The sequence below is a fragment of the Sceloporus occidentalis genome, unplaced genomic scaffold (genome assembly GCF_023333645.1).
Source record: "Sceloporus occidentalis isolate IW3139 unplaced genomic scaffold, rSceOcc1.0.p SCAF_185, whole genome shotgun sequence".
Lineage (NCBI taxonomy): Eukaryota > Metazoa > Chordata > Lepidosauria > Squamata > Phrynosomatidae > Sceloporus > Sceloporus occidentalis.
This window is the reverse complement of record NW_028317165.1, coordinates 815881-843076: the sequence shown is the minus strand read 5'-3', so window position 1 is coordinate 843076 and position 27196 is coordinate 815881.

Here is a 27196-nt window from a genome sequence, read left to right as displayed (position 1 = left end):
GGTATATGGTTTTTAGTAATTAGCTAAAAGCTTCCAATGTTAAGCTTACCTCTGCTGCCCACTTCTGTAATGTCCTTTGTTTCTCTTGTGGTTGGTCAAACTGGTGACCAGGGGAGGGCTGGCAGCCTAAGGCCTGGGGGGCAAGTCTAGTCAAGTGGCCCATTGCGCCACCAAAGCGGTTGCGAGCGACATTGATAGCAGTCACTCCACCGGCGCCTAATGAAATTAAAGCGGCCGGCGTGCACGCACCGCGCCGCCCAATAGCCGTGCCTCAGCTCTTTATCCCACCTCTTTTAAGACGTGGGACAAAGAGCTGAGGAATGGCCATTGGGTCTGACTGCTGCATGATGCAGGGGCGTACCTAGAGTATTTGGCACCTGTGGCAGATCCTGTATGTGCCCCCCCCCCCCACACACACACACACACTTTAAAACTGCATAGTTTCTATGGTTAGGCAAACATTGACAGGGGTACAGCATAACTGTTATCATTATATACTTAGGGATTACGCTGTACCACTGTCAATGTGTGCCTATACATTGAGCCAGACACTGACAATACTGCAGTACAACCCCTATCACTGTATACTAAGCCAAACATTGATGTGGTGTAGGCCTACCACTTCAGTGACTGGCTTAGTATATAGTAGGGATGCACCGAAATTAAAATTCTGGACCTAAACTGAAAATTCAGCATTCATTTGGCCAAAACCGAAAATAAAAACGTTTCAAATACTTTATTTGTAAGTAACACACCAAAATTAGACAAAAAAAAAATCGATAACAATATTAATATATATATATATATATATATATATACATATATATATATAAATATACACATATAATTAACAGCAATCACAATCCTATCATGCCCAAGTTCTAGCATGTACTGGCTGACTTAGCATAAGGATAGGCGTGTGATTGCTGTTTGCAACCATATATATCTATTAATACTGTTATTGAATTATTGGACGAAAAAAAATAAAAAATTGACAACAGCAATTACACTCCTATCATGCCTAGGCAGCCTCCCTATGCCATGCTATCCCCCCACACTTCCATGCAATCTGAAACCCTCATTCACAAACATTCATCATAAACTACAGCATAACACCCATCCCTCTCACACACTTACTAATATTTTCCTACCTTTCCTCTGGCACTGTCACTTTTCCTACTCCTCTTCATTCTTCCTCTTCTTCTCCCTCTTCTGTGTCCTGTCCTTCCGGTGTGCGGAAGACGGTGGGCGTGGCTTCAGTGTTGTGCGCCGGGATTTGACATCAAGTCCTGACGCACAGCCACAGTTGCCGCGCGCTTCGTTTTCGGAGGCGTGCCGGCACCCCTCAGTGAGCGGCACGCCAGGCGGACCACCCCCCACCAGGTACACTACCGGCACGGCGGCCAGTCCCGGTGGCAGCCGCTTAGTTTTTAACTTTGCGGCTGCCATGAATGGTCGTCTGCCGGCCGGCCGCCCGGCCAGCCGTCCGGCCCGGATTCAGGGCGGCCTGGGGGGCAATTGCACGGCGGCCAGTCCCGGTGGCAGCAGCTTAGTTTTTAACAGTGCAGGCACCGGCAGTGCATATACCTGTTTGGATTAACACAGAAAGTGGGTGACAAAGACGGTTTCCTTAGCTTTTGCAGAACTAATCCAGGAGTCCTGGTCAACGGAGCTGATACCAAGGAGAAATATAAGAAGAAGAGAAGAAGTGGAGCTGGCTGAAAGAAGACGCGTTGGGGCCAGCGGACAAGGTAGAGCAACTTTTTTATTATTTAGAAAGAAATATTCATTAACAATGATTATGAGAATAGTCAAAGCTTTTTTTTCTTTATCATTTTAAATATTGGATGAATGGGTGAGGTGGTGGCCACGATGGGGTCCTGCTTGGTGCATAATGTCCTTCTTGTGTAGCAGATTTAGTCGTTTACAAGATAGAAATTATCAGGAAAGACTAAAGTATCTTAATATATATATAGCTTGGAGTAAAGAAGATGATCGGAGATGCAATAGAAGCATTTAAATACTTAAACGGGAATTAACATAGTAGAAAAGGTCATAGTCTAAACAGGTCATAGTCTAAACCTAGAGGGTCTGAGGCTTAGGGGCAATTTAAGTGTCAAGTTAACCCTTTAAGGCTGAAGACTCGTGGGGTTATGTTTGAGTGTGGGAGTAGGGCACTTTTGGATTTCGGGGGAGACTGCTTACCTGCTTGCCCAGTCCCTTGTCTGGGGAGCACAGGGTGTTGGAACCAGACTCCCATGCACTAGCCGGCCATGGGGGGTCTGCAAGCCAGGAAACACTCGATGCGCCTGACCGGGACCTAGCCACAAATTCATGGAACTGTGCGGCAGCTAGGGACCGTGGCGATGCCTGCCGACAATTGGAACAGCGTCGTTACGGATGCTCTTTTGAGGGTACATTAAGCTTGTGGTGGGCAATACTTGGTGATGGTTACAGAGAGCGAGCTCGTTTGGGAACCGTGGTTTAATTACCGATTTCTAGGACTGGGGTCTACCCAGCAGCGGCTGTGGTACTCTGCCCGGCTACCGCATGGACTATTCCCGGGGATGTTTCCAATGCTGTCGCTCAGGGTACCAACGTCGGATCACGTCGCTTTTTGGATCATAGAATCTTTGGACGCTGAGCTCTCTAATGGTACCCCGGGATTGACACGGCTCTACCGGGATCACCCTGAAATAGTGACTCTTTGTCGGGTGGGCATAGCTGGCCATAGACCTGTATGGCGGTTCTGGGCTGCCTGGTGGGTGATGGGATTATACCTTTAATCCAATCATGTTTGCTGTAAATATATATATATATATATATATATATATATATATATATATATATATATGTGTGTGTGTGTGCTTTCCTTAGTAAAGAAAATTCTGTTTTACCCCTACACTAAGTCTCGGCTAGTGCTTGGGGGAATATACAGGTTTAATCACTATAGCAATTAAGCGTTCAGTGGCAAGGATGATCTCTACAGTTCTCATCTGTGGTCAAATTCTGTGTTTCTATCAAGTCATAAAAATGAAATGCATAAAGATTTTGGGTTTAAACGGTCGTTTATTACAGACGCTTGGTTATATTTGGACATTGCGTTAGCTGTTGTAAAAGAAAGCTCTTTATATAAAAAGGCAAAGAAGCTCAGCCGCCCACTTCATGTCTTGGCTCTGTTATGGGGGCTGGAACAGGTACAGAACTGTCACCCGCTCCCGGATTCCTGCTAGACATACCTTGCGTCGGGGTAAGGGGAGAGTGGCAGGCAAGGGATCCTCTCTCACGAGAGCTTCCCCTGCTGGAGGAGCGTGGCTTCAGCCGGTGCAGGATTAAAAAATCCGGAGGTACCAGTCTCTTTACCCTGGCGTGGTCCTTGCTTTGGTATCAAGTTGGTTGCATTTTTGTTCGGCGTGTTCCCGACCCTTGGCGTTCCTGACCTTCCTTTTGCTCAGCGATTCGAATTTGTTTCCGTCCTGTGTATGACCCGGTCCGCCTGACTACGCGCTCTGGAATTTAACCCCTGTTCATCTGACTAGCCATGTAGTGTATGACCTTTGGACGCCTGACGTCCCGCTCTGCTTGTGATTCTGAGCTTGACTACATTTGTTTTTTTGTGGTTTCACTAATTTAGCGAATCGTGCCCCAGACACGATTTTCCCATTCTCTGTGGTATTCAGTTTCAGAAACTTCACCTGGCATACTCAAGAACTATCATTTTAACATATTTATCTACTTATTCTGGAGCCTCCTCACTGTTAGGATCATCGGTACCCTGGTGGACGTTACTTGGGGTTTTTCCACTTGTACTGTTTTGCTGGGAGAAGAACTTTTGCGGCGAGTTCTCCGGCAAACGGTAGACGAGACAAGAACAATAGTACCGGTGCCGGCATTGTCAATACCCGTCTGGATCTGTGTCACACAGAAAGTTGGCGACAAAGGTGTTCTTTTTGCTTTTGTCATTGAACACATTCAGCTAACAACTGTGTATGCTTTAGTTTTAATAGATGTGTTAAATTAGTTAGATGTGTTTTTACAATAAATAACTAAAACATTTGATGTCAATTTCACAGTAACACCAAATTTCAATGACATAAAATCAAATTGGTAGTCCAAAAATAAGTTTCATTAGCACAGCATTGTAGACTTTTTGGAATAATACCATTTTAACTAAAGGTGATATTAATTTGAAAGAATTACTCATAGACCGCAACAATTATGAGAACAAACCTTTTTATTTAATAGTAAACATTGTATGGATAGTTTAAAGATGGAGCTGCCTCTGGACTCACGAAGAGTCATTCTTCAGCACGGAGGAAAGAAAAAACCTTGTTTTATTGAAGGAAATCTCTGGGAAGCCATGGCTCGAAGAACTGCCCCTCCCTCTGGGCACTAAGAGGCTAACTCTGACTAGTACTAAAATGTAAAGAATTTTTTTCTTAAAATGTCATAGCAACAAGAAATACATAGAAACGTTGACAGTCTTCAAATCTGTTGATGGAAACCTGACGCTCTGCGGATCTCTTTGCCGGGGAGCCGACACTCCGCAGATCATTTTGCCAGGTAGCCAGCTGTCTTGAGATGGTCCTTCAAAAGTGTTTGCGCTCTGTGTGTGTGTGTGTGTATGTGTGGAGAGCCAGCGTAACATATGAGACTTCTAGTATGATGACACAATGATAGCTGGCAGGAGAGGTTCCATTGGTCACAAAGCACGTTGAAGCATATAACTAAATACTACAGCTTTATTTAAAAGAACAAAATGTGCAAGTGTAAATCACAAAGATGCTAATCCATACATTTTATTGAAAAGATTACATTTTACATTTCCTTTTAAGTGACATTTTAATGTGATATTTGAAACTATGTGGATTTACCTTTTTACTTTTAATTTGAGGCCCCCTGGTGTTGGAGATGTGAGAGGAGACCAAGTGAAATGTGGGAAGGGAGATCTAAACAGATATGCTTGGTGGTTTGGATATGTCTTTCCATGCATATATGTTTCTTTTTAGTAAACCCCATGGAATAACTTTATGAAGTGTACTAAACAGCATTCAATGGAGGGTGGACCCTAAAGGTCAGAAAGGAGTTGTTTTGCTTTTTTTTCCAGAGTTATAGAGCATCCCATTCCTTTAGTTTGCTCCTTGTTGGTGTCCCTTCCTGAGCATAATCGCTTGACACAATGCAGTCTATTGAAGGTCAGATTGCACACTGTTCCTGCAACATTTCTACAGGTGGAGCGCTATGATACAATTGTAACAGAATATAACAAAATAGTATTATCACAAAAGTAAAACATGATACTTAAGTAAACTGTTAGATGGTCCTGAAGAGCTTCATTTGAGAATACAATTTATCTTCCTCTTCTTTTTCCTCAAATATCAGGCAATTATAAAATAGAAAAAATCAAACATCGTACACACTGTGTGATACGATTTTAAATACACAATCTCCCCCTCTGTAGTTCCACTCACAGATTAAAATACTGCTCAGTATATCGGCTTGTCTTTTTTTCTTTTCTTTTTTTCAGATCCCAACCTCCAACATATAGCAGATGGCGCAGGCTCATACCGTAGAAAGCACAAGGGAAATACAATATAGTGTAACGCGTTTTTAATCATATATAAATTGAAAAAGATTAAAAAAGGCCTACTCTTAGCTGTGGTGACTACTCTCACGAGAGTCACCACAGCTAAAAAATGACTTTTTCTCACTTTTGCTAAAAATAATGAAAAAAACCTGCTAAATAGATTATACTGTTTGTCTTGAGTTTTGTTTAGAAATACCCAATGTTTTTTTTGTTGTTGCTTTTTTCTGCACATTATTTTTCCCCCATGGTATGAGGGCATAAATTGCATTGGCCTGCTTCAAAGATACCCGAAATAGCACATGGGGCAGAATGAACAGTTTTGGGGAAAAAAATGGTTTCAAAACAGCAAAACGCTTCTTGTTCTTATTGCCCGATAATCCATAAAAACATTGGCTATTTCTAAACTCAGGACAAATAGTAGAATCTATTTAGCAGATTTTTTCATTAGCTTTTTTGGATGAATAAGTGAGAAAAAGTTTTGGTTTTTTTCAATTTTTCATTATATATATATATGTATATATATATATATATTTTTATATATATATATATATATCTTAGGAAATTAGATAATGTGATCAAAAAATGGTATCTGAACAAAGCCTATATAACGTGTGTGGGTACACTAAATGAGTGACATCTAAGCACAAGAACCGAAAAAGTGTTAAAACATCCTCGGTCCCAAAGGGTACAAAAAAGTAAAAGACTGGTCCTTAAGGGGTTAAAAAAAATCTCCTCCTTTATCATGCTGATTCCCTTTATGTATTTACATGTTTTTATTCACATACCTTCCCCCCCCCAAACCCCTTTCCTTTCCTACAGTCCTAACCTCAACATCACATGTTCTATGCGCTGCCCTTGGGTTTTTATGACCGAAGGGCATTAACTTGCCCTTTGCCACATTAAACACAAGTTGCCACGGCTCTGAGTATTTGTATAGTTTACCTAAATCATTTGGCATTTGACTTATCCCTCCAAGAACATCAATATAGCAAAATAATACACATATAATTAACTTTTTCTGCCTATGTGTTTGATTTCATACACTTGTTAGCAATGGGTGCAGCCGAAACACCTAAACTCAATAGTTAGGAGGGGTGCCCCAATACTTTTGGTCATATAGTGTATCTATATCTATCCATTCATACAAACGCTGCAGCCTGGATTGTGAATGTGTCCCTGCGATGTCCTGTCATCCCCTCTAGATGGCAGTGAAGCCACACTTAACCCGTAGAAGACCATAAAAGTAACTGACATAATATTTTGGAGGGCTTAATGGCATTATTGGGATTTTAAAAAGCGAATGGCAGCGGTGGGAATCGAACCCACGCTCTCATTGAGACTGGAGCCCGCCTCCTCCAGTGCCTTCTACCAGTAGGCCACGCTGCCTTACATCAACTGTAACTTGTGGTTGTCATTTAGTACCTTCCTTTGTCTTGTGTACGATCAGTGCAGACATGTGTGTATATATATATATATATATATATATGCACAATGTCTATCCCTCGCATGCTTAAACTCCTTCACTCTATTAACCTCTACCACTTCTGTTGCAAGGCTATTCCATGCATCCACAACCTTTGTAAAGTAATATTTCCTGATTTGCCCCTCTAATTTAAATCTATGTCCTTTTGGTTTTGGTAGTTTCTCTTCTTTTAAATATACTCTCCTCCTTTATCTGGCTGATTCCCTTTATGTATTTACATGTTTTTATTCACATACTGTTACCTCCTCCGTCGGGCTGCCGGCAGGGACGCCGAGACGCAGCCCGCACAGTCGGCTCCCTGCTGGTGCCATCACGGTGAGCTGCCGCCAGGTCCGTTCTCCTGCGAGACGCGCGTCCCCGGCGATTTCGAGGGATAATTCCGGGGCGCGCGCCTCTACGTCGTGAGAGCCGTTCGTGAGAGCCGTTCGTGCATGCGCGAACGGCTAATCTTATGAATATTCATGTCGCTCTTAAAGCGACATTTATTCTTTTTCCTCCTCCCCCTAATTAGGAGGGTAGGAGGATCCATATTGTTGGAGGGATATTTAAACCCTCATTTGGCACTACACCATTGCCTGTGTTAGTGCCTTTTTGCCTTTCACTAGCGTTTGAATCCTGATTAAGCTTTCTGGTATTGACTCCTGCTTGAACCTGACCTCCGTTATATTGCTGCCTGCCCTGACCTTTGCTTGTGACCCCGACTACTCTTTTGCCTGACCCCTGACTGGTGGCAGTACGTCCTCTCTCCTCCAGAGGGCGCTGATTCTGCAGCGCGGATCCAGAACCTGTACCCCGGTCGTGACACATACCGCCCAAACCCCTTTCCTTTCATACAGTCCCAACCTCAACATCAAATATTTTATGCATTCCCCTTGGTTTTTTATGCCCCAGGGGCTTTATCTTGCACTTATCCACACAAAACACCAGTTGCCACAGCTCCTGAGTGTTTTTATAGTTTACCTAAATCATTTGGCATTTGGCTTAGCCCTCCAGGAACATTAATATAGCAAAAATACACATATAATTAACTTTATATGCCTGTGTTTTTGATTCCATACACGTGTTAGCAAAGGTGTGCGGCTGAAACACCTAAACTCAATAATTAGGAGGGGTGTCCCAATACCTAGAAGAAGGTAGAAGGTAAGCAGGCATTGCAAGAGTGAGAATCTGACTATACACACCTAGAACCCTGGAGCTCAGACCCTGAATGTTCCAGGTATCGGCGGGATAGGCAGTGGTATTAAGCTATGGGGTTTGCATATAACGACCAATACTAGTACAAAGGGTGATATCCATAATCATTAGTATTAAAAACCATAAGTGTACCTACAGCATTAATATGTTCAGTGAAGCAAGCATGTAGGATCTGAAGACAATTTAGTTTCAAAGATGTATTTTGTTCTGAAACAACTTCAAAGGAACAGTGTGTCTTACAGCACTTTCTTTCTTTGCTTGGCGTTTAAAAAGAGGGTGTGGGTATCTGGGTGATATATTATTTGGGCAAGAGTGAGATCAAGGTTCTTTTTATGAGCTACGAAATCCTAGTACAATAAAGTATGAAGAAAATGGAACTAATCGTCAAAAGAACCAAAGTAAGCAGATGTCTTGTCAAGTTTGTACATAACCATAGTTTATGAACCTCCTAAGAGACTGTAAGCTCACAAGACCAGGGATCTCTTTTCCTTCTTTACCAGATTCCTGAAATACATACATCGCCTACATAGTCGTGGTGACTACTCTCACGAGAGTCACTAACAATGCATAGAGTCCGTCTCTAGCAAAGGTTTGCTCTTTAAAGACAAAATCTTTTTGTTTTGTTTTTTTAAAATCCTCATGAAATGTTGACAACGCTTTATAGAATGTTACTTACATAAAAATACCGTATTTGCTCGATTATAAGAGAAGGTTTTTTTTCAGAGCAAATGCTAGTCTGATGCAGACCTTCCCCGGCTGTCAAAAGATCAGAGTTCCCCGCACCGGTGTGGCACGCAGACAACCCCCGCTGCTAGCCACGCCTCCTTCCGGCTGCAGCGTGAGTCTACACGCTGCCCCAGCTACATGACAGGAGACTCAGAAGTACCGGTAAGTGGGGCGGGGGGGAGTGTTAAATGGGGGGCATAAGGCATTTCTGGAGGCAGGGTGCTTTGTGAAATGCCTTTTAACCCCCTTAATGCCACTCTGCCTCCAGAAATGGCTTTTTAACCCTCTATACGCCACTCTGCCTCCTGAAATGCCTTAAACCTCCCTATATGCCACTCTTCCCCATAATATGCCTTTTAACCCTCTAAGTGCCAGAGTGGCATATAGGGTTAAAAGGCATATCATGGGGCAAAGTGGCATATAGGGTTAAAAGGCATATCAAGGGGCACAGTGGCATTTAGAGGGTTAAAAGGCATATCATGGGGCACAGTGGTATATAGGGGGTATAAGGCATTTCTGGGGCAGATGTGCGTTACTGGGGGGCAGGTTGGAAAATAGAAGGAAATAAAACCAAAATATTTTTCTCAGTCATAGCTTTTATTAAAAAAATAGTTTAAATGAATTAACATTTACTGGTAAAACTTTTTTCCTATAGGGTCGTCTTATATTCAGGCTTTTTCTTTTTTTCCTAAATTAATATTAAGATTTGGGGGGTCGTCTTATAATCAGGGTCGTTTTATAATCTAGCAAATACGGTATATGGTTTTTAGTAATTAGCTAAAAGCTTCCAATGTTAAGCTTACCTCTGCTGCCCACTTCTGTAATGTCCTTTGTTTCTCTTGTGGTTGGTCAAACTGGTGACCAGGGGAGGGCTGGCAGCCTAAGGCCTGGGGGGCAAGTCTAGTCAAGTGGCCCATTGCGCCACCAAAGCGGTTGCGAGCGACATTGATAGCAGTCACTCCACCGGCGCCTAATGAAATTAAAGCGGCCGGCGTGCACGCACCGCGCCGCCCAATAGCCGTGCCTCAGCTCTTTATCCCACCTCTTTTAAGACGTGGGACAAAGAGCTGAGGAATGGCCATTGGGTCTGACTGCTGCATGATGCAGGGGCGTACCTAGAGTATTTGGCACCTGTGGCAGATCCTGTATGTGCCCCCCCCCCACACACACACACACACACACTTTAAAACTGCATAGTTTCTATGGTTAGGCAAACATTGACAGGGGTACAGCATAACTGTTATCATTATATACTTAGGGATTACGCTGTACCACTGTCAATGTGTGCCTATACATTGAGCCAGACACTGACAATACTGCAGTACAACCCCTATCACTGTATACTAAGCCAAACATTGATGTGGTGTAGGCCTACCACTTCAGTGACTGGCTTAGTATATAGTAGGGATGCACCGAAATTAAAATTCTGGACCTAAACTGAAAATTCAGTATTCATTTGGCCAAAACCGAAAATAAAAACGTTTCAAATACTTTATTTGTAAGTAACACACCAAAATTAGACAAAAAAAAAATCGATAACAATATTAATATATATATATATATATATATATACATATATATATATATATATATAAATATACACATATAATTAACAGCAATCACAATCCTATCATGCCCAAGTTCTAGCATGTACTGGCTGACTTAGCATAAGGATAGACGTGTGATTGCTGTTTGCAACCATATATATCTATTAATACTGTTATTGCATTATTGGACGAAAAAAAAAAAAAAATTGACAACAGCAATTACACTCCTATCATGCCTAGGCAGCCTCCCTATGCCATGCTATCCCCCCACACTTCCATGCAATCTGAAACCCTCATTCACAAACATTCATCATAAACTACAGCATAACACCCATCCCTCTCACACACTTACTAATATTTTCCTACCTTTCCTCTGGCACTGTCACTTTTCCTACTCCTCTTCATTCTTCCTCTTCTTCTCCCTCTTCTGTGTCCTGTCCTTCCGGTGTGCGGAAGACGGTGGGCGTGGCTTCAGTGTTGTGCGCCGGGATTTGACATCAAGTCCTGACGCACAGCCACAGTTGCCGCGCGCTTCGTTTTCGGAGGCGTGCCGGCACCCCTCAGTGAGCGGCACGCCAGGCGGACCACCCCCCACCAGGTACACTACCGGCACGGCGGCCAGTCCCGGTGGCAGCCGCTTAGTTTTTAACTTTGCGGCTGCCATGAATGGTCGTCTGCCGGCCGGCCGCCCGGCCAGCCGTCCGGCCCGGATTCAGGGCGGCCTGGGGGGCAATTGCACGGCGGCCAGTCCCGGTGGCAGCAGCTTAGTTTTTAACAGTGCAGGCACCGGCAGTGCATATACCTGTTTGGATTAACACAGAAAGTGGGTGACAAAGACGGTTTCCTTAGCTTTTGCAGAACTAATCCAGGAGTCCTGGTCAACGGAGCTGATACCAAGGAGAAATATAAGAAGAAGAGAAGAAGTGGAGCTGGCTGAAAGAAGACGCGTTGGGGCCAGCGGACAAGGTAGAGCAACTTTTTTATTATTTAGAAAGAAATATTCATTAACAATGATTATGAGAATAGTCAAAGCTTTTTTTTCTTTATCATTTTAAATATTGGATGAATGGGTGAGGTGGTGGCCACGATGGGGTCCTGCTTGGTGCATAATGTCCTTCTTGTGTAGCAGATTTAGTCGTTTACAAGATAGAAATTATCAGGAAAGACTAAAGTATCTTAATATATATATAGCTTGGAGTAAAGAAGATGATCGGAGATGCAATAGAAGCATTTAAATACTTAAACGGGAATTAACATAGTAGAAAAGGTCATAGTCTAAACAGGTCATAGTCTAAACCTAGAGGGTCTGAGGCTTAGGGGCAATTTAAGTGTCAAGTTAACCCTTTAAGGCTGAAGACTCGTGGGGTTATGTTTGAGTGTGGGAGTAGGGCACTTTTGGATTTCTGGGGAGACTGCTTACCTGCTTGCCCAGTCCCTTGTCTGGGGAGCACAGGGTGTTGGAACCAGACTCCCATGCACTAGCCGGCCATGGGGGGTCTGCAAGCCAGGAAACACTCGATGCGCCTGACCGGGACCTAGCCACAAATTCATGGAACTGTGCGGCAGCTAGGGACCGTGGCGATGCCTGACGACAATTGGAACAGCGTCGTTACGGATGCTCTTTTGAGGGTACATTAAGCTTGTGGTGGGCAATACTTGGTGATGGTTACAGAGAGCGAGCTCGTTTGGGAACCGTGGTTTAATTACCGATTTCTAGGACTGGGGTCTACCCAGCAGGGGCTGTGGTACTCTGCCCGGCTACCGCATGGACTATTCCCGGGGATGTTTCCAATGCTGTCGCTCAGGGTACCAACGTCGGATCACGTCGCTTTTTGGATCATAGAATCTTTGGACGCTGAGCTCTCTAATGGTACCCCGGGATTGACACGGCTCTACCGGGATCACCCTGAAATAGTGACTCTTTGTCGGGTGGGCATAGCTGGCCATAGACCTGTATGGCGGTTCTGGGCTGCCTGGTGGGTGATGGGATTATACCTTTAATCCAATCATGTTTGCTGTAAATATATATATATATATATATATATATATATATATGTGTGTGTGTGCTTTCCTTAGTAAAGAAAATTCTGTTTTACCCCTACACTAAGTCTCGGCTAGTGCTTGGGGGAATATACAGGTTTAATCACTATAGCAATTAAGCGTTCAGTGGCAAGGATGATCTCTACAGTTCTCATCTGTGGTCAAATTCTGTGTTTCTATCAAGTCATAAAAATGAAATGCATAAAGATTTTGGGTTTAAACGGTCGTTTATTACAGACGCTTGGTTATATTTGGACATTGCGTTAGCTGTTGTAAAAGAAAGCTCTTTATATAAAAAGGCAAAGAAGCTCAGCCGCCCACTTCATGTCTTGGCTCTGTTATGGGGGCTGGAACAGGTACAGAACTGTCACCCGCTCCCGGATTCCTGCTAGACATACCTTGCGTCGGGGTAAGGGGAGAGTGGCAGGCAAGGGATCCTCTCTCACGAGAGCTTCCCCTGCTGGAGGAGCGTGGCTTCAGCCGGTGCAGGATTAAAAAATCCGGAGGTACCAGTCTCTTTACCCTGGCGTGGTCCTTGCTTTGGTATCAAGTTGGTTGCATTTTTGTTCGGCGTGTTCCCGACCCTTGGCGTTCCTGACCTTCCTTTTGCTCAGCGATTCGAATTTGTTTCCGTCCTGTGTATGACCCGGTCCGCCTGACTACGCGCTCTGGAATTTAACCCCTGTTCATCTGACTAGCCATGTAGTGTATGACCTTTGGACGCCTGACGTCCCGCTCTGCTTGTGATTCTGAGCTTGACTACATTTGTTTTTTTGTGGTTTCACTAATTTAGCGAATCGTGCCCCAGACACGATTTTCCCATTCTCTGTGGTATTCAGTTTCAGAAACTTCACCTGGCATACTCAAGAACTATCATTTTAACATATTTATCTACTTATTCTGGAGCCTCCTCACTGTTAGGATCATCGGTACCCTGGTGGACGTTACTTGGGGTTTTTCCACTTGTACTGTTTTGCTGGGAGAAGAACTTTTGCGGCGAGTTCTCCGGCAAACGGTAGACGAGACAAGAACAATAGTACCGGTGCCGGCATTGTCAATACCCGTCTGGATCTGTGTCACACAGAAAGTTGGCGACAAAGGTGTTCTTTTTGCTTTTGTCATTGAACACATTCAGCTAACGACTGTGTATGCTTTAGTTTTAATAGATGTGTTAAATTAGTTAGATGTGTTTTTACAATAAATAACTAAAACATTTGATGTCAATTTCACAGTAACACCAAATTTCAATGACATAAAATCAAATTGGTAGTCCAAAAATAAGTTTCATTAGCACAGCATTGTAGACTTTTTGGAATAATACCATTTTAACTAAAGGTGATATTAATTTGAAAGAATTACTCATAGACCGCAACAATTATGAGAACAAACCTTTTTATTTAATAGTAAACATTGTATGGATAGTTTAAAGATGGAGCTGCCTCTGGACTCACGAAGAGTCATTCTTCAGCACGGAGGAAAGAAAAAACCTTGTTTTATTGAAGGAAATCTCTGGGAAGCCATGGCTCGAAGAACTGCCCCTCCCTCTGGGCACTAAGAGGCTAACTCTGTCTAGTACTAAAATGTAAAGAATTTTTTTCTTAAAATGTCAGAGCAACAAGAAATACATAGAAACGTTGACAGTCTTCAAATCTGTTGATGGAAACCTGACGCTCTGCGGATCTCTTTGCCGGGGAGCCGACACTCCGCAGATCATTTTGCCAGGTAGCCAGCTGTCTTGAGATGGTCCTTCAAAAGTGTTTGCGCTCTGTGTGTGTGTGTGTGTATGTGTGGAGAGCCAGCGTAACATATGAGACTTCTAGTATGATGACACAATGATAGCTGGCAGGAGAGGTTCCATTGGTCACAAAGCACGTTGAAGCATATAACTAAATACTACAGCTTTATTTAAAAGAACAAAATGTGCAAGTGTAAATCACAAAGATGCTAATCCATAAATTTTATTGAAAAGATTACATTTTACATTTCCTTTTAAGTGACATTTTAATGTGATATTTGAAACTATGTGGATTTACCTTTTTACTTTTAATTTGAGGCCCCCTGGTGTTGGTGTTGGAGATGTGAGAGGAGACCAAGTGAAATGTGGGAAGGGAGATCTAAACAGATATGCTTGGTGGTTTGGATATGTCTTTCCATGCATATATGTTTCTTTTTAGTAAACCCCATGGAATAACTTTATGAAGTGTACTAAACAGCATTCAATGGAGGGTGGACCCTAAAGGTCAGAAAGAGTTATAGAGCATCCCATTCCTTTAGTTTGCTCCTTGTTGGTGTTCCTTCCTGAGCATAATCGCTTGACACAATGCAGTCTATTGAAGGTCAGATTGCACACTGTTCCTGCAACATTTCTACAGGTGGAGCGCTATGATACAATTGTAACAGAATATAACAAAATAGTATTATCACAAAAGTAAAACATGATACTTAAGTAAACTGTTAGATGGTCCTGAAGAGCTTCATTTGAGAATACAATTTATCTTCCTCTTCTTTTTCCTCAAATATCAGGCAATTATAAAATAGAAAAAATCAAACATCGTACACACTGTGTGATACGATTTTAAATACACAATCTCCCCCTCTGTAGTTCCACTCACAGATTAAAATACTGCTCAGTATATCGGCTTGTCTTTTTTTCTTTTCTTTTTTTCAGATCCCAACCTCCAACATATAGCAGATGGCGCAGGCTCATACCGTAGAAAGCACAAGGGAAATACAATATATAGTGTAACACGTTTTTAATCATATATAAATTGAAAAAGATTAAAAAAGGCCTACTCTTAGCTGTGGTGACTACTCTCACGAGAGTCACCACAGCTAAAAAATGACTTTTTCTCACTTTTGCTAAAAATAATGAAAAAAACCTGCTAAATAGATTATACTGTTTGTCTTGAGTTTTGTTTAGAAATACCCAATGTTTTTTTTTGTTGTTGCTTTTTTCTGCACATTATTTTTCCCCATGGTATGAGGGCATAAATTGCATTGGCCTGCTTCAAAGATACCCGAAATAGCACATGGGGCAGAATGAACAGCTTTGGGGAAAAAAATGGTTTCAAAACAGCAAAACGCTTCTTGTTCTTATTGCCCGATAATCCATAAAAACATTGGCTATTTCTAAACTCAGGACAAATAGTAGAATCTATTTAGCAGATTTTTTCATTAGCTTTTTTGGATGAATAAGTGAGAAAAAGTTTTGTTTTTTTTTCAATTTTTCATTATATATATATATGTATATATATATATATATATATATATATATATATATATATCTTAGGAAATTAGATAATGTGATCAAAAAATGGTATCTGAACAAAGCCTATATAACGTGTGTGGGTACACTAAATGAGTGACATCTAAGCACAAGAACCGAAAAAGTGTTAAAACATCCTCGGTCCCAAAGGGTACAAAAAAGTAAAAGACTGGTCCTTAAGGGGTTAAAAAAAATCTCCTCCTTTATCATGCTGATTCCCTTTATGTATTTACATGTTTTTATTCACATACCTTCCCCCCCCCCAAACCCCTTTCCTTTCCTACAGTCCTAACCTCAACATCACATGTTCTATGCGCTGCCCTTGGGTTTTTATGACCGAAGGGCATTAACTTGCCCTTTGCCACATTAAACACAAGTTGCCACGGCTCTGAGTATTTGTATAGTTTACCTAAATCATTTGGCATTTGACTTATCCCTCCAAGAACATCAATATAGCAAAATAATACACATATAATTAACTTTTTCTGCCTATGTGTTTGATTTCATACACTTGTTAGCAATGGGTGCAGCCGAAACACCTAAACTCAATAGTTAGGAGGGGTGCCCCAATACTTTTGGTCATATAGTGTATCTATATCTATCCATTCATACAAACGCTGCAGCCTGGATTGTGAATGTGTCCCTGCAATGTCCTGTCATCCCCTCTAGATGGCAGTGAAGCCACACTTAACCCGTAGAAGACCATAAAAGTAACTGACATAATATTTTGGAGGGCTTAATGGCATTATTGGGATTTTAAAAAGCGAATGGCAGCGGTGGGAATCGAACCCACGCTCTCATTGAGACTGGAGCCCGCCTCCTCCAGTGCCTTCTACCAGTAGGCCACGCTGCCTTACATCAACTGTAACTTGTGGTTGTCATTTAGTACCTTCCTTTGTCTTGTGTACGATCAGTGCAGACATGTGTGTATATATATATATATATATATATATGCACAATGTCTATCCCTCGCATGCTTAAACTCCTTCACTCTATTAACCTCTACCACTTCTGTTGCAAGGCTATTCCATGCATCCACAACCTTTGTAAAGTAATATTTCCTGATTTGCCCCTCTAATTTAAATCTATGTCCTTTTGGTTTTGGTAGTTTCTCTTCTTTTAAATATACTCTCCTCCTTTATCTGGCTGATTCCCTTTATGTATTTACATGTTTTTATTCACATACTGTTACCTCCTCCGTCGGGCTGCCGGCAGGGACGCCGAGACGCAGCCCGCGCAGTCGGCTCCCTGCTGGTGCCGTCACGGTGAGCTGCCGCCAGGTCCGTTCTCCTGCGAGACGCGCGTCCCCGGCGATTTCGAGGGATAATTCCGGGGCGCGCGCCTCTACGTCGTGAGAGCCGTTCGTGCATGCGCGAACGGCTAATCTTATGAATATTCATGTCGCTCTTATGATCCATATTGTTGGAGGGATATTTAAACCCTCATTTGGCACTACACCATTGCCTGTGTTAGTGCCTTTTTGCCTTTCACTAGCGTTTGAATCCTGATTAAGCTTTCTGGTATTGACTCCTGCTTGAACCTGACCTCCGTTATATTGCTGCCTGCCCTGACCTTTGCTTGTGACCCCGACTACTCTTTTGCCTGACCCCTGACTGGTGGCAGTACGTCCTCTCTCCTGCAGCGCGGATCCAGAACCTGTACCCCGGTCGTGACACATACCGCCCAAACCCCTTTCCTTTCATACAGTCCCAACCTCAACATCAAATATTTTATGCATTCCCCTTGGTTTTTTATGCCCCAGGGGCTTTATCTTGCACTTATCCACACAAAACACCAGTTGCCACAGCTCCTGAGTGTTTTTATAGTTTACCTAAATCATTTGGCATTTGGCTTAGCCCTCCAGGAACATTAATATAGCAAAAATACACATATAATTAACTTTATATGCCTGTGTTTTTGATTCCATACACGTGTTAGCAAAGGTGTGCGGCTGAAACACCTAAACTCAATAATTAGGAGGGGTGTCCCAATACCTAGAAGAAGGTAGAAGGTAAGCAGGCATTGCAAGAGTGAGAATCTGACTATACACACCTAGAACCCTGGAGCTCCGACCCTGAATGTTCCAGGTATCGGCGGGATAGGCAGTGGTATTAAGCTATGGGGTTTGCATATAACGACCAATACTAGTACAAAGGGTGATATCCATAATCATTAGTATTAAAAACCATAAGTGTACCTACAGCATTAATATGTTCAGTGAAGCAAGCATGTAGGATCTGAAGACAATTTAGTTTCAAAGATGTATTTTGTTCTGAAACAACTTCAAAGGAACAGTGTGTCTTACAGCACTTTCTTTCTTTGCTTGGCGTTTAAAAAGAGGGTGTGGGTAACTGGGTGATATATTATTTGGGCAAGAGTGAGATCAAGGTTCTTTTTATGAGCTACGAAATCCTAGTACAATAAAGTATGAAGAAAATGGAACTAATCGTCAAAAGAACCAAAGTAAGCAGATGTCTTGTCAAGTTTGTACATAACCATAGTTTATGAACCTCCTAAGAGACTGTAAGCTCACAAGACCAGGGATCTCTTTTCCTTCTTTACCAGATTCCTGAAATACATACATCGCCTACATAGCCGTGGTGACTACTCTCACGAGAGTCACTAACAATGCATAGAGTCCGTCTCTAGCAAAGGTTTGCTCTTTAAAGACAAAATCTTTTTGTTTTGTTTTTTTAAAATCCTCATGAAATGTTGACAACGCTTTATAGAATGTTACTTACATAAAAATACCGTATTTGCTCGATTATAAGAGAAGGTTTTTTTTCAGAGCAAATGCTAGTCTGATGCAGACCTTCCCCGGCTGTCAAAAGATCAGAGTTCCCCGCACCGGTGTGGCACGCAGACAACCCCCGCTGCTAGCCACGCCTCCTTCCGGCTGCAGCGTGAGTCTACACGCTGCCCCAGCTACATGACAGGAGACTCAGAAGTACCGGTAAGTGGGGCGGGGGGGAGTGTTAAATGGGGGGCATAAGGCATTTCTGGAGGCAGGGTGCTTTGTGAAATGCCTTTTAACCCCCTTAATGCCACTCTGCCTCCAGAAATGGCTTTTTAACCCTCTATACGCCACTCTGCCTCCTGAAATGCCTTAAACCTCCCTATATGCCACTCTTCCCCATAATATGCCTTTTAACCCTCTAAGTGCCAGAGTGGCATATAGGGTTAAAAGGCATATCATGGGGCAAAGTGGCATATAGGGTTAAAAGGCATATCAAGGGGCACAGTGGCATTTAGAGGGTTAAAAGGCATATCATGGGGCACAGTGGTATATAGGGGGTATAAGGCATTTCTGGGGCAGATGTGCGTTACTGGGGGGCAGGTTGGAAAATAGAAGGAAATAAAACCAAAATATTTTTCTCAGTCATAGCTTTTATTAAAAAAATAGTTTAAATGAATTAACATTTACTGGTAAAACTTTTTTCCTATAGGTCGTCTTATATTCAGGCTTTTTCTTTTTTTCCTAAATTAATATTAAGATTTGGGGGGTCGTCTTATAATCAGGGTCGTTTTATAATCTAGCAAATACGGTATATGGTTTTTAGTAATTAGCTAAAAGCTTCCAATGTTAAGCTTACCTCTGCTGCCCACTTCTGTAATGTCCTTTGTTTCTCTTGTGGTTGGTCAAACTGGTGACCAGGGGAGGGCTGGCAGCCTAAGGCCTGGGGAGCAAGTCTAGTCAAGTGGCCCATTGCGCCACCAAAGCGGTTGCGAGCGACATTGATAGCAGTCACTCCACCGGCGCCTAATGAAATTAAAGCGGCCGGCGTGCACGCACCGCGCCGCCCAATAGCCGTGCCTCAGCTCTTTATCCCACCTCTTTTAAGACGTGGGACAAAGAGCTGAGGAATGGCCATTGGGTCTGACTGCTGCATGATGCAGGGGCGTACCTAGAGTATTTGGCACCTGTGGCAGATCCTGTATGTGCCCCCCCCCCCCCCACACACACACACACACTTTAAAACTGCATAGTTTCTATGGTTAGGCAAACATTGACAGGGGTACAGCATAACTGTTATCATTATATACTTAGGGATTACGCTGTACCACTGTCAATGTGTGCCTATACATTGAGCCAGACACTGACAATACTGCAGTACAACCCCTATCACTGTATACTAAGCCAAACATTGATGTGGTGTAGGCCTACCACTTCAGTGACTGGCTTAGTATATAGTAGGGATGCACCGAAATTAAAATTCTGGACCTAAACTGAAAATTCAGTATTCATTTGGCCAAAACCGAAAATAAAAACGTTTCAAATACTTTATTTGTAAGTAACACACCAAAATTAGACAAAAAAAAAATCGATAACAATATTAATATATATATATATATATATATATACATATATATATATATATAAATATACACATATAATTAACAGCAATCACAATCCTATCATGCCCAAGTTCTAGCATGTACTGGCTGACTTAGCATAAGGATAGACGTGTGATTGCTGTTTGCAACCATATATATCTATTAATACTGTTATTGCATTATTGGACGAAAAAAAAAAAAAAATTGACAACAGCAATTACACTCCTATCATGCCTAGGCAGCCTCCCTATGCCATGCTATCCCCCCACACTTCCATGCAATCTGAAACCCTCATTCACAAACATTCATCATAAACTACAGCATAACACCCATCCCTCTCACACACTTACTAATATTTTCCTACCTTTCCTCTGGCACTGTCACTTTTCCTACTCCTCTTCATTCTTCCTCTTCTTCTCCCTCTTCTGTGTCCTGTCCTTCCGGTGTGCGGAAGACGGTGGGCGTGGCTTCAGTGTTGTGCGCCGGGATTTGACATCAAGTCCTGACGCACAGCCACAGTTGCCGCGCGCTTCGTTTTCGGAGGCGTGCCGGCACCCCTCAGTGAGCGGCACGCCAGGCGGACCACCCCCCACCAGGTACACTACCGGCACGGCGGCCAGTCCCGGTGGCAGCCGCTTAGTTTTTAACTTTGCGGCTGCCATGAATGGTCGTCTGCCGGCCGGCCGCCCGGCCAGCCGTCCGGCCCGGATTCAGGGCGGCCTGGGGGGCAATTGCACGGCGGCCAGTCCCGGTGGCAGCAGCTTAGTTTTTAACAGTGCAGGCACCGGCAGTGCATATACCTGTTTGGATTAACACAGAAAGTGGGTGACAAAGACGGTTTCCTTAGCTTTTGCAGAACTAATCCAGGAGTCCTGGTCAACGGAGCTGATACCAAGGAGAAATAGAAGAAGAAGAGAAGAAGTGGAGCTGGCTGAAAGAAGACGCGTTGGGGCCAGCGGACAAGGTAGAGCAACTTTTTTATTATTTAGAAAGAAATATTCATTAACAATGATTATGAGAATAGTCAAAGCTTTTTTTTCTTTATCATTTTAAATATTGGATGAATGGGTGAGGTGGTGGCCACGATGGGGTCCTGCTTGGTGCATAATGTCCTTCTTGTGTAGCAGATTTAGTCGTTTACAAGATAGAAATTATCAGGAAAGACTAAAGTATCTTAATATATATATAGCTTGGAGTAAAGAAGATGATCGGAGATGCAATAGAAGCATTTAAATACTTAAACGGGAATTAACATAGTAGAAAAGGTCATAGTCTAAACAGGTCATAGTCTAAACCTAGAGGGTCTGAGGCTTAGGGGCAATTTAAGTGTCAAGTTAACCCTTTAAGGCTGAAGACTCGTGGGGTTATGTTTGAGTGTGGGAGTAGGGCAGTTTTGGATTTCTGGGGAGACTGCTTACCTGCTTGCCCAGTCCCTTGTCTGGGGAGCACAGGGTGTTGGAACCAGACTCCCATGCACTAGCCGGCCATGGGGGGTCTGCAAGCCAGGAAACACTCGATGCGCCTGACCGGGACCTAGCCACAAATTCATGGAACTGTGCGGCAGCTAGGGACCGTGGCGATGCCTGCCGACAATTGGAACAGCGTCGTTACGGATGCTCTTTTGAGGGTACATTAAGCTTGTGGTGGGCAATACTTGGTGATGGTTACAGAGAGCGAGCTCGTTTGGGAACCGTGGTTTAATTACCGATTTCTAGGACTGGGGTCTACCCAGCAGCGGCTGTGGTACTCTGCCCGGCTACCGCATGGACTATTCCCGGGGATGTTTCCAATGCTGTCGCTCAGGGTACCAACGTCGGATCACGTCGCTTTTTGGATCATAGAATCTTTGGACGCTGAGCTCTCTAATGGTACCCCGGGATTGACACCGCTCTACCGGGATCACCCTGAAATAGTGACTCTTTGTCGGGTGGGCATAGCTGGCCATAGACCTGTATGGTGGTTCTGGGCTGCCTGGTGGGTGATGGGATTATACCTTTAATCCAATCATGTTTGCTGTAAATATATATATATATATATATATATATATATGTGTGTGCTTTCCTTAGTAAAGAAAATTCTGTTTTACCCCTACACTAAGTCTCGGCTAGTGCTTGGGGGAATATACAGGTTTAATCACTTTAGCAATTAAGCTTTCAGTGGCAAGGATGATCTCTACAGTTCTCATCTGTGGTCAAATTCTGTGTTTCTATCAAGTCATAAAAATGACATGCATAAAGATTTTGGGTTTAAACGGTCGTTTATTACAGACGCTTGGTTATATTTGGACATTGCGTTAGCTGTTGTAAAAGAAAGCTCTTTATATAAAAAGGCAAAGAAGCTCAGCCGCCCACTTCATGTCTTGGCTCTGTTGTGGGGGCTGGAACAGGTACAGAACTGTGACCCGCTCCCGGATTCCTGCTAGACATACCTTGCGTCGGGGGAAGGGGAGAGTGGCGGGCAAGGGATCCTCTCTCACGAGAGCTTCCCCTGCTGGAGGAGCGTGGCTTCAGCCGGTGCAGGATTAAAAAATCCGGAGGTTCCAGTCTCTTTACCCTGGCGTGGTCCTCGCTTTGATATCAAGTCGGTTGCATTTTTGTTCGGCATGTTCCCGACCCTTGGCGTTCCTGACCTTCCTTTTGCTCAGCGATTCAAATTTGTTTCCGTCCTGTGTATGACCCGGTCCGCCTGACTACGCGCTCTGGAATTTAACCCCTGACTAGCCATCTAGTGTATGACCTTTGGACACCTGACGTCCCGCTCTGGTTGTGATTCTGAGCTTGACTACATTTGTTTTTTTGTGGTTTCACTAATTTAGCGAATCGTGCCCCAGACACGATTTTCCCATTCTCTGTGGTATTCAGTTTCAGAAACTTCACCTGGCATACTCAAGAACTATCATTTTAACATATTTATCTACTTATTCTGGAGCCTCCTCACTGTTAGGATCATCGGTACCCTGGTGGACGTTACTTGGGGTTTTTCCACTTGTACTGTTTTGCTGGGAGAAGAACTTTTGCGGCGAGTTCTCCGGCAAACGGTAGACGAGACAAGAACAATAGTACCGGTGCCGGCATTGTCAATACCCGTCTGGATCTGTGTCACACAGAAAGTTGGCGACAAAGGTGTTCTTTTTGCTTTTGTCATTGAACACATTCAGCTAACGACTGTGTATGCTTTAGTTTTAATAGATGTGTTAAATTAGTTAGATGTGTTTTTACAATAAATAACTAAAACATTTGATGTCAATTTCACAGTAACACCAAATTTCAATGACATAAAATCAAATTGGTAGTCCAAAAATAAGTTTCATTAGCACAGCATTGTAGACTTTTTGGAATAATACCATTTTAACTAAAGGTGATATTAATTTGAAAGAATTATTCATAGACCGCAACAATTATGAGAACAAACCTTTTTATTTAATAGTAAACATTGTATGGATAGTTTAAAGATGGAGCTGCCTCTGGACTCACGAAGAGTCATTCTTCAGCACGGAGGAAAGAAAAAACCTTGTTTTATTGAAGGAAATCTCTGGGAAGCCATGGCTCGAAGAACTGCCCCTCCCTCTGGGCACTAAGAGGCTAACTCTGACTAGTACTAAAATGTAAAGAATTTTTTTCTTAAAATGTCAGAGCAACAAGAAATACATAGAAACGTTGACAGTCTTCAAATCTGTTGATGGAAACCTGACGCTCTGCGGATCTCTTTGCCGGGGAGCCGACACTCCGCAGATCATTTTGCCAGGTAGCCAGCTGTCTTGAGATGGTCCTTCAAAAGTGTTTGCGCTCTTTGTGTGTGTGTGGAGAGCCAGCGTAACATATGAGACTTCTAGTATGATGACACAATGATAGCTGGCAGGAGAGGTTCCATTGGTCACAAAGCACGTTGAAGCATATAACTAAATACTACAGCTTTATTTAAAAGAACAAAATGTGCAAGTGTAAATCACAAAGATGCTAATCCATAAATTTTATTGAAAAGATTAAATTTTACATTTCCTTTTAAGTAACATTTTAATGTGATATTTAAAACTATGAGGATTTACCTTTTTACTTTTAATTTGAGGCCCCCTGGTGTTGGAGATGTGAGAGGAGACCAAGTGAAATGTGGGAAGGGAGATCTAAACAGATTGCTTGGTGGTTTGGATATGTCTTTCCATGCATATATGTTTCTTTTTAGTAAACCCCATGGAATAACTTTATGAAGTGTACTAAACAGCATTCAATGGAGGGTGGACCCTAAAGGTCAGAAAGGAGTTGTTTTGCTTTTTTTTCAAGAGTTATAGAGCATCCCATTCCTTTAGTTTGCTCCTTGTTGGTGTCCCTTCCTGAGCATAATCGCTTGACACAATGCAGTCTATTGAAGGTCAGATTGTACACTGTTCCTGCAACATTTCTACAGGTGGAGCGCTATGATACAATTGTAACAGAATATAACAAAATAGTATTATCACAAAAGTAAAACATGATACTTAAGTAAACTGTTAGATGGTCCTGAAGAGCTTTATTTGAGAATACAATTTATCTTCCTCTTCTTTTTCCTCAAATATCAGGCTATTATAAAATAGAAAAAATCAAACATCGTACACACTGTGTGATACGATTTTAAATACACAATCTCCCCCTCTGTAGTTCCACTCACAGATTAAAATACTGCTCAGTATATCGGCTTGTCTTTTTTTCTTTTCTTTTTTTCAGATCCCAACCTCCAACATATAGCAGATGGCGCAGGCTCATACCGTAGAAAGCACAAGGGAAATACAATATAGTGTAACGCGTTTTTAATCATATATAAATTGAAAAAGATTAAAAAAGGCCTACTCTTAGCTGTGGTGACTACTCTCACGAGAGTCACCACAGCTAAAAAATGACCTTTTTCTCACTTTTGCTAAAAATAATGAAAAAAACCTGCTAAATAGATTATACTGTTTGTCTTGAGTTTTGTTTAGAAATACCCAATGTTTTTTTTGTTGTTGCTTTTTTCTGCACATTATTTTCCCCCCATGGTATGAGGGCATAAATTGCATTGGCCTGCTTCAAAGATACCCGAAATAGCACATGGGCCAGAATGAACAGCTTTGGGGAAAAAAATGGTTTCAAAACAGCAAAACGCTTCTTGTTCTTATTGCCCGATAACCCATAAAAACATTGGCTATTTCTAAACTCAGGACAAATAGTAGAATCTATTTAGCAGATTTTTTCATTAGCTTTTTTGGATGAATGAGTGAGAAAAAGTTTTGTTTTTTTTCAATTTTTCATTATATATATATATGTATATATATTTATATATATATATATATATATATATATATATTAGGAAATTAGATAATGTGATCAAAAAATGGTATCTGAACAAAGCCTATATAACGTGTGTGGGTACACTAAATGAGTGACATCTAAGCACAAGAACCGAAAAAGTGTTAAAACATCCTCGGTCCCAAAGGGTACAAAAAAGTAAAAGACTGGTCCTTAAGGGGTTAAAAAAAATCTCCTCCTTTATCATGCTGATTCCCTTTATGTATTTACATGTTTTTATTCACATACCTTCCCCCCCCAAAACCCTTTCCTTTCGTACAGTCCTAACCTCAACATCACATGTTCTATGCGCTGCCCTTGGGTTTTTATGACCGAAGGGCATTAACTTGCCCTTTGCCACATTAAACACAAGTTGCCACGGCTCTGAGTATTTGTATAGTTTACCTAAATAATTTGGCATTTGACTTATCCTTCCAAGAACATCAATATAGCAAAATAATACACATATAATTAACTTTTTCTGCCTATGTGTTTGATTTCATACACTTGTTAGCAATGGGTGCAGCCGAAACACCTAAACTCAATAGTTAGGAGGGGTGCCCCAATACTTTTGGTCATATAGTGTATCTATATCTATCCATTCATACAAACGCTGCAGCCTGGATTGTGAATGTGTCCCTGCGATGTCCTGTCATCCCCTCTAGATGGCAGTGAAGGCACACTTAACCCGTAGAAGACCATAAAAGAAACTGACATAATATTTTGGAGGGCTTAATGGCATTATTGGGATTTTAAAAAGCGAATGGCAGCGGTGGGAATCGAACCCACGCTCTCATTGAGACTGGAGCCCGCCTCCTCCAGTGCCTTCTACCAGTAGGCCACGCTGCCTTACATCAACTGTCACTTGTGGTTGTCATTTAGTACCTTCTTGTGTCTTGTGAACGATCAGTGCAGACATGTGTGTATGTATATATATATATATGCACAATGTCTATCCCTCGCATGCTTAAACTCCTTCACTCTATTAACCTCTACCACTTCTGTTGCAAGGCTATTCCATGCATCCACAACCTTTGTAAAGTAATATTTCCTGATTTGCCCCTCTAATTTAAATCTATGTCCTTTTGGTTTTGGTAGTTTCTCTTCTTTTAAATATACTCTCCTCCTTTATCTGGCTGATTCCCTTTATGTATTTACATGTTTTTATTCACATACTGTTACCTCCTCCGTCGGGCTGCCGGCAGGGACGCCGAGACGCAGCCCGCGCAGTCGGCTCCCTGCTGTTGCCGCCACGGTGAGCTGCCGCCAGGTCCGTTCTCCTGCGAGACGCGCGTCCCCGGCGATTTCGAGGGATAATTCCGGGGCGCGCGCCTCTACGTCGTGAGAGCCGTTCGCGCATGCTTATGAATATTCATGTCGCTCTTAAAGCGACATTTATTCTTTTTCCTCCTCCCCCTAATTAGGAGGGTAGGAGGATCCATATTGTTGGAGGGATATTTAAACCCTCATTTGGCACTACACCATTGCCTGTGTTAGTGCCTTTTTGCCTTTCACTAGCGTTTGAATCCTGATTAAGCTTTCTGGTATTGACTCCTGCTTGAACCTGACCTCCGTTATATTGCTGCCTGCCCTGACCTTTGCTTGTGACCCCGGCTACTCTTTTGCCTGACCCCTCGGATACCGTTATTGTTATTTATTTATTTTTTGTTCCTGAGTTCCACCTTTCATTACTCTTGGTGGTGTACGATCTGTCTCCTGTGCCTG